Raw genomic sequence first — 13,296 nt, 5'->3', positions numbered from 1 at the left:
CCTTCTTAGATCTCACTCATGTTTACTAAGATGCAGATTATTCCTGTTAACATTTCCATCTGTGATCTGGTCTTCATTTTCCATAGGCAACATCTCTGTGAAATGCTAAAATTTTAAATGGCGAAAGGCCTTGATGGAGTGGACGTGGAGAGGATGTTTCCTGTAGTGGGAGAGTCTATGACCAGAGGACACAGCTCAGAATAGAGGGCTGTCCTTTTAGTACAGAGATGTGGAGGAATTTCCTTACCCAGAGGGTGGTGAATTAGTTGCTACAGGCAGCTATGGAGGCCAAGTCTTTGTGTATATTTAAGGCAGAGGTTGATAGATTCATGATTGGTCAGGGCATGAAGGGATAAGGGGAGAAGGCAGGAGTGGGGCTGAGTGGAAAATTAGATCAGTCATGATGAAATGGTGGAGCAGACTCAATGGGCCAAATAGTCTAATTTTGGTCCTATATCCTACGGTCTAATGGTCTTATTCAGGACTGCATTGTACTCCTTGTGCAGGATCTACCCTATATTACTATTCACTGCGAAAGATACTGTATGCAGTTTATATACTTTTCCATCCAATTCCCAACCGATGTCTTGAATATACTAAATAACAACCCTCCAAATAAAATAATCTCATCTCAAACCTAAATGGTCTTGTCCCAAAATAGTAACTTTGCAGACTATGCAATAAACTAGAAATCAAAATTATTTTGTTTTTGTTCTGGGGAAGACCAGAATGAGGGGTCACAGTTTAAGGATAAAGGGGAAGCCTTTTAGGACCGAGATGAGGAGAAACTTCTTCACACAGAGAGTGGTGAATCTGTGGAATTCTCTGCCACAGGAAACAATTGAGGCCAGTTCATTGGCTATATTTAAGAGGGAGTTAGATCTGGCCTTTGTGGCTAAAGGGATCAGGGGGTATGGAGAGAAGGCAGGTACAGGGTTCTGAGTTGGATGATCAGCCATGATCATACTGAATGGTGGTGCAGGCTCGAAGAGCCGAATGGCCTACTCCTGCACCTATTTTCTATGTTTCTATTTTATATAAATAGTATTCATTCTCAAAAATGTTGTAATCCTTGTATGACATTCCAGAGTGAAGTTCTGAATTTAAGTCAAACTGAAGTAATGTTACTACAAAATGAATTAATTCCATCCAATTTCCAAAGAGAACAAAATTATCAGTCAATGTCCTGAATGTATTTTAGCCCACAAGGGAGGAAAATTCCAAAAATTCCAAAATTAGCAACCCTCACATACTGGCCAAAAGAGCATCAATATTTTTTGCAACCTAGACAAACATGGAAGAAGACCTTCATACATGGGCCTTATGTATGATAGATGTTCATTCGAGGAAGCCACTCCAGCACGTCAACCCCCAACCCCCTCACCACCCACTACCACTTCCTCACATCCTTCCTTGCACAGGGAATATTTATATTGAACTTCAAATAAATCTCACGATATATTAAAGACATGTTAAAAATTGAAAACTGGGTGATCAGCTTTTAACTGGACACATAGTGTGTAATCTGTTTTCCATGCCATCAGGAAATGACTGGTGTCTATATTAACCATCTGCAACTGAGAATAAAAGATTAGAAGTTCCCTTCTATAGGAGACCAGGACATTATCAACTCTGATAATCATTATCAGGAGTTCTGTTGTGGCACTCTATTTGACTTCATCTTGAGGCCTTTTTCTTTCATGATGTACACTATGTAACCTCCAGTGTAAGTTTTAACCAGTAGCACAGGCATTCCCATGTACAACTAGAAGGATTAATTGTCTTAGAAGGATTAACAGAGCTCATGCAAGCTTTTCAGAATAACATTTTCATGATGCAACTTAGTTGAAATTTAAAATATCTAAATACCCTTTTATCATGATTAACATTTAGCATAATCAGTCCCTGAGGATCCCTAATGTTCTTGGTACATTATGCTCCTGCCCTCTGCAAGCTCAACATCCTGATTACTCCTGTGGACTAATCTTGTGCCTTTTTTTATTCAGAATGCACCAGTACAAATGCAATTTAAATATAAAGATGACAAAACTCCAAAATCCGAGAACTTTACCGTAGTGTTATTATGATTTGGGAAGAAAAGAGATTATACATTCCTTTAAACTAACAGTCAAACTATTTAATTTATTTGTTATAAAGGTTTAAACGAACATCACAAACATCAGCCCTGTAAACTTCATACAATTTCATGATTGAGTAGTTATGGGAATGGTTTGGCTCCAATGCAACCTACTTTCATTATGTAATTTTTACATACAGTATAATATCAGATGGGGTGCGAACCAAGTGATCCAGATGTTAATGAACATCCAAGCCATGTGTGCAGCCATCGTCAATGCCAGACGGACAAGCTCTGGCCATCTGGTGGTACGGTCCACCATGGTAAGGAGATGCATGAAACCACAGGATGGGGAGAAGGCCAACTCAGTTCACATTGATGTGGTCAAACCAACACTCAGGGACCATTGAAGGTGCCGACAGTGCCCAAAAAATGAGGGTTAATTTTCACTTGCTGACACACACTCCAGTCTAACATGTCCTTCCCAAGGTCATGCCACACAAACTTTAACAGTTTCTGTGAAGACTTCCTGCCCCTATGTGAGAGGCTGTGAATGGAGTTAGGAACTGTTTGCAGGCACAATGGGGCAAGGCTGACTGAATGAGGCATCACTCAGAAGAGAAACTCTGCACCATCAAACTTGCTGTCAGCCAGTCACAGGCCCATGACTGCTGTCCTGTAAGCCTGGACCTCTGGGTTGGTAGCTTGGTCAGCTGCTATGCCAACATAGTCAACCTTGATGTGTATGGCATTGATGGCTGGTGGTGAGAGGCAATCAGACACCTCATTATTTTTCTTTTCAATGTGCTGTACGCCAGTTGTGAATTCTGAAATGCAGGCCCAGTTGTGCAGACCAAGAGTCTGGCGCTTTGGCCACCGCATACACTAGGGATTTGTGGTCAACAAATGCTTTGAAATGCTTGACACTCTAGTAGGAAAAGAAAATGGCAGATGGCCAAATAGAGTGCGAATAGGTGTTATTATATAGTTAAATAATGAAGAACTTAATTTCCCAGTGTGCAATGCAAGTGGTTCACCTGGAACCAAAAGTTTGATAGGTGTGCAGGACACAGATACACACTCTTAGCGGGCTGAGTAAGAAAGGTACACTGGGTTCCAATGGAGAGAAACTGCCAGCAAGAGAGCACGTTGTCTCAAAGTTCACCAAGAAACTGAGGTGAGAGCCTAAAATTCATCACAATGGATTACCCAAGTCCTCCTGCAGCTATGCAGTTTACCGGCAATCTAGCTGATAACTGGAAACACTTCAAACAGCAGTTCAATAAATACTTAGAGGTGAACAGAGCCAGAGGTACAGAGGAAAAATTGAAAGTGCCGTATCTTTTTACACATAATTGGCGAAGGATTTGATGAGACAGACTTGACGTTGTTCACACTGATGACAAGATTTGAGGAATATTTTGTCCCAAGTAAAAACGTCATGTTGAGAGATGCAAGTTCCTCTCCTGTGAACAAAAACAATGTGTTAACTTTGACCAATACTTAGCTGAGCTTCACACACTGAGTAAGTCCTGTGAGTCTGGAAATTTGAGAGACTCACTTGGCGAAGACAAAGTAGTTCGCGGAATCCCAGGTAACGTTTTCAGAGAAAGATTGCTCTGTGAAAAGGATTCCAACAGAAGGAAAGGCTGTGTATATGTACAGGACAGCAGAGACCACATGAGCATGAGATAAAGAGCTGCACAGAGCAGAAACAACAGTGCATGCTATGAAAACAGAGGTGAAGAGCACCAGGCATTTCAGAAAACAACAACAAAGCAAAGAGCTCAGCTCTAACAGCATATGTGGAGGTAAGCACTTCCAAAGGACGTATCCTGCAATTATTGTGGGGAGAAGAATCATTTTGCAAAGTGCTGCAAAGCTGGGCCTACCAAGAAGAAGCTGACACTATTGATGAGGAAATTGAGGGAGTTTTTGTAGATTCTTGGCAGACTACAGGTAAGACAGAATGGATCACTCCAGTGACAGTGAGTGAGACAGTAATTCCGCTCAAGCTTGACACCGGAGCCCAGTGAATCTTGTCTATGGATGATTACATATTGTTACACATTGCATCCTTGTCTATGGATGAAATCTTGCTCTCAAAGAGCAAGATTAATCCAATGAATTTAAATGTGATGGGCTATAGTGGAAAATGGAGGCTGTATAGTGATCTTCAAATCCAAGGGGCAGAACCTAAAGGCAAAACTACTATTGTTGACAAGAAAGTATAGCCAATATTAGATCTGACTGCATGTGAAAAGCTCAACCTGGTGAAAAGAGTTTTTGTAGTGGCTTCACAAACCAAAAGTGACCAGACAAAACTGAATAGAGAGTATGCAGATGTCTTTGAGGGGCTTGGATGCTTACCTGATGTAACTCAAGAAACTCGTAACAGCATCCATGAGAGCTCCAGAGACATTATGCAAGAGAAGCACTAAGAACTCCAATTTCCGTAGCATCCTTACCAGCTATATCAGCATGACAGTCAGGCTGTCAGTGTTGAACAGAGTGATCGTGATGGAAGAAGTTGCTGGTCTTGTTTCCACATCAATACACAAACTCAGCAGGCCAGGCAGCATCTATGGAAAAGAATACAGTCAACATTTTGGGCTGAAACCCTTTTGCAGGACTGCTGCTTGATTGTTTCAGGCGGAAAGCCTTCAGCAGGACTGCTGAAGGGTCTTAGTCCAATATGTCAACTGTACTCTTTTCCATAGATGCTGCCTGGCCTGCTGAGTTCTTCCAGCATTTTGTGTGTGTTGTTTGGATTTCCAGCATCTGCAGCTTTTCTTTTTTTTGTGATTGAATTGCTTCCACATCATGCAGTTTTGGGTCAAAATTTGTCTCTCATCAGCTTCCACTTATAGACCGAAAATCAAAAATATCTCCATGATCCTTTCTAAAGTTGAAGTGAAAAAATAACAAAGAAGATGGCAAGACCTCACAGAGCCAAAGGTCAGAACAATGGCCACAGTCAACACAAACTGACAGAAGGATTTGATATCTATGATATGCAGCCAACAGCAAGAACTCTAATTTGACACAGAATCAGTTGGAACTTATGCAAAGGCTTACAGGGCTCCATTATGAGGCACATGGAGTGAATTCTGGTCGCACAGCGAGGACAAGAATAGAGACAAACAGATGGGATCTTGATAGAAGGATGTGAAAGAAATGAACACTTAGATCAGAGTTCTCAAAAGGACACTGGTATTAAACGCAGCAACTGAACACATAACATCTGTGGAAACAAATAGCAGTCCAAAAGGAATCAATAAGTTACACAGAAACAGACTGAGAGTGAATAGGAGCCCGTATTTTCCCATTACAATTGAAGCTAATGTAACTATCTTCACTGGATATCATCAGTGAGCTTTGCAGGTTTATGAGGACATAATATTGTGTTTGTTTTCTTTAAAGGCGGAAGATGTGTAATTATGTGGGTACATTGAAGAATTTCAGCTCCCAGTGTGCAATGTTCGTGGTACACCCTAACCAGGATTGACATTGGTGAACAGGACACAGACACATGTTCTTGGTGAGCAGAAGGTTCCAAGTAAAATGTGGTCAAGCTGAAACCATCGTGTAAATAAAATATTTCTAGCGTTTGTACCCATGCCAGTTTCCCTTTTATCAAAAACAAACATAACAAAGAAGCCCGCGGTCAAACATGCTGTACGTTCTCGTGGGGTTGGCAGCAGAGCTGCTGGCTGAAGAAAGTGAGCATCTGCCATACGCCTCCAAATAACCATTTGTGCAGATCACCCACAGCACAATTTGCAGTGTCAGTAGTAATGGTTGGGGAGTGGGTGTACCAGTAGGGCCACATTCAGAAGAGCTCGTTTGGTGTCAACAAATGCTCTGGTCATTACCACTGCCTGCTTAAGCATGCAATTAGAGGCACTGCCTTTAAGGACACTATAGACGGAGAACAAAAGTTCAATAGTTTGTGGAGTGAAACAGTGATAGAAATACATCATACCTAAAAACTCTTGCAGCTTTGGTGGTGCAGGACTGTGGAATATCCGTAAAAGTGGCAGCTTTTGATGGCAAGGGTGTCACACCGTTTGAGGAGATACGGTGGCTGAGCAACTCAATAGTAGACAACCCAAAATGGCATTTTGCAGGGTTTATAGTCAGCCCATGCTGGCTTAAGTGCTTGACAAGTATGTGGAGCTGTGATAAGTGTTCACTTTTGGACGGACTGGTGACAAGTATGTCATCCATGTAAACAAAGAGGAAATCTAAGTCTTTTTACAAGGAGTCTATTAGTCACCGGAAAGTCTGCACTGCAATTTTTCGCTCAAACAGCATGCACAGAAACTCAAATGGTGTTATAACAGCAGTTTTGGGAATATCCTCAGCACAACAAACCCCTGACTAAGTCCTCTTTGGAAAACAACACGATTAATTTACACCCGCTGACACACAACATAGGCTACATTTCAGTTTGCACATCCTTCCACTCAATTTTTTAAAGAAACCAGTTTCTCTGAAACCATCCCATGAATGGAGTTAAAAACAGTACAGTCAGCAGGCACCATGGGGCAAGGGCAACCGGTTGAGTCCAGCTGCTACATGCCTGCGACCATCTGCGCACAGCATAGTCTGGGTCATCAGTGATGATGGCTATAGATGCACTGAAGAGCAGGTGCGCCAGGATGGTCATGTTCCAAAGAGCTCATTTGGTGTCACCGAATGCTCTGGTGATGTACTCTGTCCACCTCAGCATGCCTTTAAAGTCACAATGCAACCAGAGTGCCAGAATGAAATGGTGATAGAAATTCACCATACCTAAAAACTCTTGCAGTGCTTTGCTAGTACAGGACAGTGGAAAGTCCATAATTTGACAGCATAGTATTTTTCCTTCTGTGGAGATCTGTTGGCTAAGAAAGTCAATAGTAGACAACCCAAACTGGCATTTTGCAGGGCTTTTATTCAGACCTTGTTGGCTTAAGCACGTGAAAAGCCTGTGGAGATGTGGTAAGTGTTCAGTTTTGAGTGAGCTGGCTACAAGTACGTCACAAAGGTAAACAAATAGATAACGTAAGGCTTTTAACAGAGTCTATTAGTGGCTGAAAAGTCTGTTCTGCATGGGCAGAAATTCAAATAGGCCAAACAGGTTTATAGCAGCAGTTCTGGAAATGTCCTCAACACACAGGCACCTGATGAAAGCCCCCAATTAAATCCACTTTTGAAAAAATTATCTTTCCAGCTAAACATGCCAAAAAGGCTTGAATATGTGGAACCAGGTAACAATCATGGTGGTGGGGTTGTTAAAGTGGTAGTAATCGTTATATGGAAGGCAACCACTGTTGGGCTTATGGACCCTGTGGAGGAATGAAGCCCAAGGTCTACTCAACCTGTGTCCAATGCCAAGCATTTCCACATTAGCAAACTCAGCCTTCGCATTGACCAGCTTTTTTTTTGCAGCAGTCTGCACGCGCAGGCATGGACCAGCGAGTCAATTGTGTAAGTGTGGTGCTCGACCTCCATGCTTTGTGACTGTAGTGGAAAATATAGACTTGGTGAGGTTTGGGAATTTGCCCAGCAGGTAAACAGAGGCATTGTGGAGAACTTACTGTGGGTACAGGGTAATTACCCAAAGCCCTTTGCATCCTCAAACTGGCAGTTGTAAAGATCTGCTAGCTGAACTTTGGTGCACAGGATGTGTGTGCAGAGCAGAGGTCTAGCAATTTCAGCTAAGACAAAATTGCGTCATCCACTGAAGCAGAGCTTCACATGTCATGCCCTATAAATCCGGATTCTGCTGCCATTGGCAACCTTCAGCTGGGGTTCATCATCTTCTGCCGTATAAGCAACGGGCGATACTGGCAGCACACACACTTGAGCGCCCGAGCCACACAGGAATGTCACCTGAAAGGGTATTTGTAATGAACAATAGCCATCCCTCGCAGCGACAGGACATCAGGTTTGGGACTCTGATGTCCCGATAGGCTGGCACTGTTGAAGCTGCATGATGGTCAGCATTTATTGGTGTTTGTGCCAAAGCGTACATGGTAAAAATTTGAACCTAGCTATATCTGATTCGGAACTGTGGGAGTAAGTCTGCTGGAGGCTCTGCTGACAGGACTTATTGAGACAGGGAAAGGAGGAGGAATGATGCCTGGCTGAGCGTAGGCTGTCAGCCATATTAGGAAGCTCCCTATGGTCTTTCACGGCTGTATTAGTGAGGGGTGGGTGAACTTGATCAGGCATTTGTTGCATAAAGAGGTCTTTAAAATAAAATAAGGATGGTGATTGCCCAAGAGAGATAGCATGTGGTCCATTAGTTCTGAAGGCCTAGTGTCACTCCCCCGGGCAGAGCAAAGAGAGCAACTGTTTGGCATCCTCAGGCTTAGATAGTCCAATAATCTATAATTGGTGAGTTTCAGCATAGTAAAACTTGGTATTGTCCATTGTGATTTCTCACAGTGCAAACTGGGCGAAACACGCGGAACATGCCCTCCCAAAACTCCAGCTGCTTCAACGTGACTGCGTTGCTTGGCATGTTGTTGAGTAACTCTAGAATTGTCTGAGACCATCAGGGTCACCAGGTATGATTTTGAGTAAAACATGCTTGATGTACCATCAATAACTCACTCTGAGACGTAGGAAGCGAGGTATCGGCTTTTATTGACTGGAAGAATGAACAACACTACATCCTGGGGAAAGAGGCTGGGCAACAGGCCTCAGTCGCCTTTATACAGGAGTCTGTGGGAGGAGCCACAGGAGCAGTCAGCGGGGGGTCTGTGGGAGGAGCCACAGGAGCAGTCAGCAGGGGTCTGTGGGAGGAGCCACAGGAGCAGTCCAGACAGGTATATGTAGTTCACCACAATGCTAAAAGTCATTTTATGTGCTCAACAAAGGTTGCAACCTTTTACTTCCATTACCAGCAAACCAAAAACAGTTCGCTTACACTGACATTAATATGTCGGACACCGCTTGTAAAATTGAACACAACAAATCAATGACAGTGTTATGTAGAACAATTTCTACTATGAATGATATGTGCCATCTGTCACCCATTACATTATCTTACACTCTCACTGACAGATGCAATGAAATTTGCTGTTATGTGGCAGTAGAACAGTGAAAGACATAAAAATCACTATGAGGAAGGATGGAAGGATGATGGAAGATGAATACTACACAAATACATATAGCATAAACAATCTTCCACTATATTTATGATTTTGCTAACATGAAAGGTTTTAGAGGAAATTTCCTTTTATTATATTTATTGAGTCTTCTTTCTTCTTGGATATGCAAAAGACTGAGTTTAGGGACACTTGCTTTAGGATAAAAAAACTTCCATAAATATCTAACTAATCACTCTCTGGGTGATAGTATACACTTTGATGCCAAGATTACAAATTACATGTAAATTTAGGAATAAGCAAATGGTTGAGGTGCTTACTCAATCGAATATTAATAACTCTTCCAAAGGTGCAAGCTGTCGGCTTTTCTAACATAAGTGAGTAAATAGTTACAATATCAAAATAATATATATTATTGAGTTGGTTGTGCAGTTATTTTCCAAATCTATACAAATTAATGGACAAGTCAATTGCATGACATTTTATTCAACTTTGTTCCAAGTGAGGATGTTGCTGCTGAAAACCGAGACTTTATTTCATTTTCGCATGTATACAGAATCCATCAAGAGCTCCTCAGAACACCAGTTTGAAGAAAATCAGTGGAATTACTTCTGTTGTTTGACTAACATTTAGCTTTGAACTAACATTACAAAATCACCCTTTGTGGGAGATTCTGTACACAAACTGGCTGCCATGTTTCCTTCACTTTAACAATTGTGACATTTGATAAGCGTGAAAGCACCACTTAGTTGCACGTTTTCCACTTAGGGTTAACTTAGCATAGCTGGATTTAGAATAAACCTTAGCACTGCAAAGTGATTCAACATTAATGTCCATTTGAGGATTTCTGTCCAATTCTCAGGCCAAATATCTTCCAGGTTCATTTGAGTGACATAACCAATTATTGAAAAATAGATGCTGTTTACAGTGTAGGGCCATGTTCAAACATCCCATTTAGAATGTTCAAAGTAAATGTGCAAGGGACACACATTCAATTTAAAACCAATCCCAGGGACAAAAGGGCAGTTCCAACTCTCAGCACTACGCAGTATCCCCCAAATTGTAAATCTAAAAGCCACAATCATCTTGAACACAATATACTAAGCACTTCTGCAACGAGATGATGTTCATAACAAGCAATTTACATGCAGACCTGCCTTACTGCAACATTAGGACAAATGCCTGGACATTCACAGAATGAAGTTACTTGTCACAATAACCTTGCGTCTTTACTGCTCACACTCAATCTCAATTTAATTTGCTGTCTTATGTAAAATGGATCACCTGCATAAAAGTGGTTCATGTAACTCATACTTAGACATTTTTCACAACTTTGCCATTGAAAGCTGAAATAAAAGCAATCTGCTGGAAACACACATTATTTCAGGCAGCATCTGCATAACATACAAAAGTTCAATGTTCAAAGTAAACTAATTATCAAAGTACATATATGTCACCATATGCAACCATGAGATTCATTTTCTTGCAGGCATTCACAGTAAACACAAAGAAACATGAGGATGGATGTTGCTTTCCTGCAATATGCAGATGTGCTGAATTGTGGGGAGGGCTTTATCCATGATGGACATTACTTTTTGTAGGGTTACCTGTTCAAGGAAATTTGTAGTTCCATAACACACCATGATGAAATCCACCGAACAACTACAGAAGTTTGTCAAAGTTTTAGATAACATGCAAAATCTTCACAAACTTCTAAGCCATGCTGCTGTGCTTTCTTTGTAATGGCACTTTCATGCTGGACCCAGGATAGACACTCTAAAATGAAAGCAGCGAGGAATTGAAGGTTACTGACTCTCTCCACCTCTCATCCCTTGATGAGAACTGGCTTGTGGACCTCTTGTTTCCTCTTTTGGTAGTCAATAATCAGCTTCTTGATCTTGCTGACATTGAGTGAGGGATAGTTGAGGTGGCATTTCCCACCCAGAGTTTCAATCTCATTCCTACATGCTGATTCGTCACCAACTTCAATTCAGCCAATGACAGTTGACTCATCAGCAAGTTTAAATACGGCATTGGAGCTGTGCTTAGCCTCACACTCATAAGTGTAAAGCAAAAAGAGCAGAGGGCTAAGTACACAGCCTTGCAGTGCAATTGTATTGATGGTGATTGTGGAGGAGATGTTGTTGCCAATCCAAAGAAACTGGGCTCTGCAAGTGAGGAAATTGAAGATCCAGTTGTAAAGATAGGTAATGAGCCCTTGGACAGAGCTAATTGATAAGTTTAGAGGGGATGATCGTATTATGGCCAACCCCTAGTCAATGAAGAACATTCTGATGGATGCATCTTCATTGTCCAGATGGTCCAAGGTCAAGAAAGAGCCAATGAAATGGCATCTTCTGTTAACCTGTTGTGACAGTAGGCAAATTGGAGTGGATCCAAGTCACTCCACAGGCAGGAGTAGATGTTTCATCACCAACCTCTCAAGGCACTTTATAACAGTGGATGTAAGTACTGCTGGTTGATAATCAATGAGGAAAGTTACGCTGTTCTTCTTCGGCATCAGTATAATTGAAGCCTGCTTGAAGCAGGTGAGTACCTCAGAATGCTGAAATGAGAGGTTAAAGATCTCAGTGAACACTACAGCCAGTTGATCAGCACAGGTCTTTAGTACTTAAGCAGGTACACGGTCTGGGCCAGATGCTTTCCATGGGTTCACTCTCCTGAGGACGCACTCATGTCAAGCTCAGAGACTGAAATCACAGGGTCATTGGGGGCTGTGGGAATTTGTGAAGACACCTTTATGTTTTGACAGTCAAAGCAAGCATAAAAGGCATTGAGCTCACCTGGGAGTGAAACCTCTTTGTCACATTCTTTCACTTTGTAGGAGGTGATAACATTCAAGCTTTGATACAGCTATCAGGCATTCTTCAGTGATTTGTTTGTTCCGGAATTGCCATTTTGCATGTGAGGTGGCTTTCTAGAGGTCATACCTGGACCTCTTGTATTTTCCTTAACTGTCAGACCTGAACAACACTGACCTAGCCTTCAGTAGATTGAGGATCTCTTGGCTCATCCAGGGCTTCTGGTTGGGGATTATTCTGAATGATTTTGCGGTGACAGACTCGTCTATGACTGTTTTTATGGTCTGTGACAAATGTGTCGCATTTGTTCAGATCCGCTAATTAATTCTTGAACATGCCCAGTCCAACGACTCAAAACAATTCCATAGCTGATCCTTTGACTCCCACACAACCTCCTTATCTTTGGAGTCTTGCTCTTTAGCCTCCTCTTATATGCATGTAGAAAGAGTATAGCTAGATGATCAGACTTCCCAAAATGCAAGTCTAGGGATCAAACTGAAGCATTCCTAATGGTAGTATAACAGTGGTCAAGTGTCCCTGGTGTTGCAGGAAGTACATTGATGATAACTGAGTACAGATTTCTTCAAACAGGCCTGATTGAAGTCCCGACAATGATTTGAAAGGTATCTCTTGTTTGTTAATCACTGCACTCAGTACTTCGAGTGTTTACTTAACATCAGCCCCTGGTGGTATGTAAACTGAAGTCAGGATCACAGACAACTCTCTTGGCAAGTGGAACAGTAAGCACTTCATCTTTAGATGTAACACACAAAAAATGCTGGTGGAACGCAGCAGGCCAGGCAGCATCTATAGGAAGAAGTACAGTCGACGTTTCGGGCCGAGACCCTTCATCATCTCTAGATGTTTCTGATCTGGGGAATAAGAGTACAATAAGACTGATGTGTCATGAAGCACAGACCCCAGCTTTAGTCCTCTTCGAATCAGCAGTTCAGCCCATCCTGTGTATTGAGAAGCACTCTGGTCTCCTGGACGTTTTAGTGGTTACTTGAAAACAAACTAAAACTGCTGACAAACAAAGGTAATCGACGCAATATGACATGCTTCTAAATAACGAATTTCCAAATTGATAAAGTTAAGTTTGATCCTTTATTACAAAACCAGCAAAGACAAATGATCTTATTGTGATAAAATACAAAACTAATAGCAAATAGCGTAATAAACAAAGTAACAAACTAGTTAATAGTCAAACTAAGTTAGCAACGTAATGAAGTTCACAATCTAGTTAGTGATACAATCAAGCGATCTCAGTGGTCAACAAAAAATATCATTCCCC

This window comes from Hemitrygon akajei, chromosome 7 (genome assembly GCF_048418815.1).
Source record: "Hemitrygon akajei chromosome 7, sHemAka1.3, whole genome shotgun sequence".
Lineage (NCBI taxonomy): Eukaryota > Metazoa > Chordata > Chondrichthyes > Myliobatiformes > Dasyatidae > Hemitrygon > Hemitrygon akajei.
This window is presented reverse-complemented; position numbering follows the sequence as displayed.